The sequence below is a fragment of the Mesoplodon bidens genome, assembly GCF_964165515.1.
Source record: "Mesoplodon bidens genome assembly, chromosome: 9".
Lineage (NCBI taxonomy): Eukaryota > Metazoa > Chordata > Mammalia > Artiodactyla > Ziphiidae > Mesoplodon > Mesoplodon bidens.
In genome coordinates this window covers 15,331,924-15,337,923 of record NC_138166.1, presented here as the reverse complement: position 1 = coordinate 15,337,923, position 6,000 = coordinate 15,331,924, and positions in this window count along the sequence as shown.

The window sequence follows — 6,000 nt, the reverse complement described above, 5'->3', positions numbered from 1 at the left end:
AAAAAACCTTACTTAAGGTCAGTTATAATCAAAGAATTGCAACCACAGAGTACATAAAATTCACAAAAGAAGATGAAATGAAGACCTAATATAATGGGCCCTGGGAACCTACAGTATCATTAGAGCCAAGATAATGAGCAAAAACACCCCTTATCATGACTTGTGACCACATCCTTCCCAACGTGGAGCAACCTCAGTCCCAAGTCCAGATCTCAGCCCTGGCTAGACCTCAGCCTCAGCCTGCAGCACTTCCTGTGCTTCTCAGGTCGATGCCTCACATCAAAGGAACGAGGAAAGGGAGTCCGATGGCTATCAGTTGTACCCCTACAGATGTTAATAACTGTGCCCCCAAAAGTCTGGTTTGACATCATTTCCTATAGACGTGGGTTCCTATTTAGAGAATATGTATGCTGAAATGGCCTGATTATCTCAGAGAGAAGAAAAGGCAAGGTGCATTATTTCATTTCCCAGAGATTTTCAGTAATTGTGAAAAGCTCAGGCCAAAGGTACTGACGATGAACATAATGGAATTTACATCCATTTAGCTCCCAGTGGCTGCCAGATACTGTGTTAGATGTCATATGTGTTCAGAAGCTTATGTGATTAAAAACTCTGCAAATAAGCACGTTTCATGGAAGAAGGAATCGATGCTTAGACAGAGGCAGCAATCAGTCCAAAAAAATAGTCCGTGCTGTTTCAGTTGCACTATTGGGCCACTTTGAATACCCTTAGTGTTTACTAACTTTATAAGAATATACTTTGGCCTTTGTGAGCAAATATGGATTGTCCCAGACCTATCTCCCTGCATGGCAGAGCCTGGTCAGGCCAGAATGAGTAGCCACTCGAGAGGTCACGGCTAGAAGGTCACCTTGGGGCACATCTTAAAGAGCTTTGTTTCTGTACAGTCTGCCCTAGGACCCTTGACCCCAGGGGAGGGTAAAAGTCTAAGAAAATCATCTATCTTCTATGTTTTATGAATTTAATTTAACAAGAAATATCATAGACGGGGTACATAAAGAGGGCTCAAAACTCCATAGCCTGGACTTAAAGAACAATCATAATGTGCAATGAGGGTAATATTTTGGAAATTTGTAGCCAGCATATTTTTATTCTCCTACATATATCACCTGTAGTCCTTCTTCTGTTAAAACTAACCATGAGGTTACCACCTGTGGAAGGAGATAGTGGCTGTGCTCAGAAACAGCTCCCTTTTTGCTTCTTTTATTTTATCTATTTTCCCCAGGTTTATTGAGATAAAATTGATATACAAGATTGTGTAAGTTTAAGGGGTACAACATGTGGAATCAATAGTGGTAGGTTAAGTTCTGATTATTGTACCAGCCAATTGAGTGGAAGAGACCAAATCCCAGAGACCAGCAGGACAAAGGGCTGGAAGTTGATGAGAACACAAGGGGGTCAGGAGGATGACTATAAGAATTCACACTCCTCCTATGTGTAGTGATATCCTCTGGGGGATGAGAGGAAGGAAGAGAGAGGAGCAAAAAAGATAAAGAATGTACCAAAAGGGACCGAAGTAACCTGAAGGAGACTGTTCTAAAATAGCAGAGACTATTCTAAATTGCTAAGTTTAGTACCTTCTTCCAGTGTCAGAATGAGGAAGAGATACATCAGTTATACACAGTAATGATGTTCCCATACCACACACACGCACTGAGCGGTGGCATGTGTATATTCTGTCACTGTGCCCTGCTCAAGGGTGCTTAGGGGTCGGGTATCCCATCCCATGCCCATGTCCTCAAGTCCATTCTCTAGTCTGTGTCTTTATTCCTGCCCTTCCCCTAGGTTCTTCAGAAAATTTTCTCTTTTTTAGATTCCACATATATGTGTTAGCATACGGTATTTGTTTTTCTCTTCCTGACTTACTTCACTCTGTATGACAGACTCTAGGTCCATCCACCTCACTACAAATAACTCAGTTTCGTTTCTTTTTATGGCTGAGTGATATTCCATTGTACATATGTGCCACATCTTCTTTATCCATTCATCTGTCGATGGACACAACTTTTTAAGGACCTAATATATTTTCAAAATATAAAGTTATTTAAAAGAGCAGAATATTATGAAACTATATGTATAAAGCCCAGTTAAATTTAAAAAAATATGTGCAATGATCCAAGCAAACATATTACTATGAATAAATGTGTAGAGAAAACAAAAGTAAAAGATGAAGAGTGGCATTGACATATATACACTACCAAATGTAAAGTAGATAGCTAGTGGGAAGCAGTGCATAGCACAGGGAGATCAGCTTGGTTCTTTGTGACCACCTAGAGGGGTGGGATAGGGAGGGTGGGAGGGAGGGAGACGCAAGAGGGAGGGGATATGGGGATATAAGTATACGTATAGCTGATTCATTTTGTTATAAAGCAGAAACTAACACAACATTGTAAAGCAATTATACTCCAATAAAGATGTTTAAAAAAGTAATAGATGATGGCTATTACATATTTTCATCATGTTGTAACACATTTACTCTGATTTTCTTCAGTGAGCATCTGTTACTTATCCAAGCTCCCACATTTCCCAGCATTTTTTTTTTTTTTTTTTTTGCGGTACGCGGGTCTCTCACTGTTGTGGCCTCTCCCATTGTGGAGCACAGGCTCCGGACGCACAGGCTCAGCAGCCATGGCTCACGGGCCCAGCCTCTCCGCGGCATGTGGGATCCCCCCGGACCGGGGCACGAACCCGTGTCCCCTGCATCGGCAGGCGGACTCTCAACCACTGCGCCACCAGGGAAGCCCTCCCAGGTTTTTAACGTGGGATGAGGCACCTTTGCCACACTGTTCTCATAGGTCAAAGTGAGATAATAATACCACTGACTCTCAAGATTGAGAAGTATAAATGAAAGAATACGAAAAAAATATTTAGAACGGTGCCAGCAAATCCTCAGCAGATTTGTAGTAGAAATACCCTATGTACATCTTCCTCCTGTCCCGCCAAGTCACACGACACCTGGATCTTCCAAAACCCCGCTTTCCTGCTTTCTTCTAGGTGACATGGTCAGGTAGATAGGAAAATGTCACTGCTGGGCACATCCATATTTTTCTCCCTCTGGGCTTGTGAGTTGCTCTTAAGAGATGAAATACATTCTTTATTATTTCCACTTTCTGTGTCAGATGTTTATGGGAATTTCCCTTAAAAAATTTTTTTTTGTGGTTGGACATGGGCAGTTAAAGTTAGAGCAACCTAAAATGTCATCTTCCAGAGCAACAGAAAAAGAAATAACATATCCTGTATGAAGAAGACTTTGAAAATATAGTTATACACTGGTATTTGCAGAAACCCAACGAAATTATGACACATCAGATGTTTGTCATCTCAATAAAAACCCCAGTTTGAGTTCACTTAGGTGAGAAACAAAGCAAATTTGAGGCAAGAAAATTTTCAAGCACCCAGTTCAATCCTTACCATAAACTTCATAGAAGAAGCTGTGGCCACTGACTACAGTGCGGTGGGACCCACAGCACTAGAGGTGCCAACAGAGCCTAACAACTGCCTCTGACGGGTCTCTGCCCCATGACAGCCTTCCCACAGGAGCAAACTCAGCTAGTTCCTGCCTGGGCTCCCAGCCTCTGCCACACTGTCTCTGCTACTTTCCTGAGCTTTCCAGGAAGCCATCTTGGCTTGTCCTTACACAGCAGGCCCTATCTTGAGCAGGAAGCATTTCTGACCATGATGTTCCCACATCTTCCTTTAACACAACTTCCCAGTGATCTAAAGTCTTGTCTGGGAAGGAGTAGACACAGGCTTCCTTTATCATATCACCATCCAGAGATTTCCAGTAACTGGGAATTGTTCAGGCTGAGGGAAGGAATCACTGTGTACCAGGACTCCTAGACTTGGTACATATATATTACCACACGTACTTATTACAACTCCCCTGCATGATAATCATTATTTGCCCATCTTATAGATGGAAATGAAAGCTTAGAGAATTAAAATGATTGGCCAGAGACAGGAAGTCTATGCTTTTTTAACTGGACCTTGAGGCTCTCCTGAAAACTTAAAGATCACAATTCTATAACAAACAGAATACTTGAGGTAAATTTGGGATGGAGCAAGTGTCTTTGTTTCTGGGGGAGAAGCAAGATGTTTCCTCCCTTCACATTCAAGGCTGTGCCAGCCTGACTTCATCAGGGTAGAGGTCTGAGCTACTGGAGCCAATAGATGAGCCCAGCAAATTGTGAGTAACCCTCGGTTCTGCCTATGAAGAAAGACGGAAGATGGACCAGGAGAGGAACAGCTAATCATTCTGTGTGTGAGAGAATTCTCTATTAGTGTTCTCAGTTCTTTGCACATATTAAGTCTCTTAACCCACACGGTAACCAAGAGGCCTCTTCTGTTACTGTCATGAAGCCATTGACTCACGAGATAAATAAGATACTACTTGTCTCAGGAATTTGTCCAAGTCCCACAGCTGGTACCTGGCACAGTAGGGTTGGACCCAGGAAATCGAGCTCCAGGGTCTGTCCTCTTCATCATAAGAGGATAAAAAGAAGTGCTATGCCTCGTTCCTACATCCATGGAGAAAATAAAAGTCACCTTTGTGGAACACTCCCTGGCACAATTTATTATTTTATAGTGAATCATGTGAGCAGGATTTGAGTCACTGCAGTCTTCACAGAATATGTGAAATGCCAGTAAGTTAGCAATTTATTTTCCAAAGTATGAAATAATAAAAATCTATTGTTTTCTGATGCCACCTCTCAAATAATTGTGAAGCAAAGGACTATCCTGTAATCCATGCATTCTTTTTATGCAGTACATACTACGCACCCCCTGGATATCATTTTGCATCTGTGCCATGAGTATTCCCTTATTTATTTGATCACTTCCAAAGTCATGGCAACATATTCACCCCCATCATCCCGTCTACTCAATATTCCAGTCCTATTTCTAATTCAGGGAAGCCATGGCAAGAAAGAAGGGAGATTCACAAGAAAGACTGACATAGAATCAGTCTGTCAGCCTTTCTCTTCTTGCCTCTGATGCAGGCAACCTTTTCTGATTGCATCCTGTCTGTTTCATTTCTGTCCATCTTATTCACTCAGTGTGGGCCGCCATTGATTTCTTGAAATTAAATAGGGCGTTACTGGTTACCTAAACTTTGAACACAAGCTAAGGTAGAGAGCCAGACCTTAGAGAAACCAAAGGTCTGAAAACATAAGCCCTTTTGAGACAGGAACTCGAGGACAAGCTTGTCAACCTACTTCTGCTCCCTTCTTGACATGGTTGCCCACTGAGTACTCAAAAGTGCCTCATAAAGCAGTATGAGGTGTCCAAAGCAGGACCCCCTGTGTCACATCTTAGAGGAGAAGTTTCCAGTAGGTTCTTATGTGTCAGACTAAATGGTGAGTAACAGGGAAAGACTTACGTTGTGTTCAAAGGGTAGAAAACTATGCAGTCGTTGAAAACAACGTTTCGTGGATTTATTAATAGAATTGAAAAATATCCACAATACAATATAAAGAAAATTCATGAGGATATAACAATCTATTAAAATGATAAAGGTTGTATTGATAGAAGAATTTAAAAAGAGGAGAGGGAGTTCTCCAAAATCTTAAGAATATTCTTGAGAAAACAAACGGTTTTATTTCTACTATGTACTTTGATAACCTAACTTTACTAAATGAGCTACTATGGTTTTACTGTAAAAAAGTATCTAACAAAGTAACTTTCTCTTGTTTGATAATAGTAATGACAAGATTTCCTAACATCACTGAAGACTCAGGATGTGCCAGGTACTGCTATCTGAGCATTTTCTTCATGTAATAGGATAATGTAAGCCTCCTAATACCTCTAAAAGATATGTATGCAGTCAAGGTGTACCTGTGGGAAGTGAGGCAAAAGAAGCTTAAATAATTCAGCTCATGTCACATAGGGTAAGTGATATTGGAAGGTGTTTACTTATCTTTAGTCATTAGAAATAACATTCACATGGTTTAGTTAAAGCAATGTTGCTTACTAGCATAAGTTAAC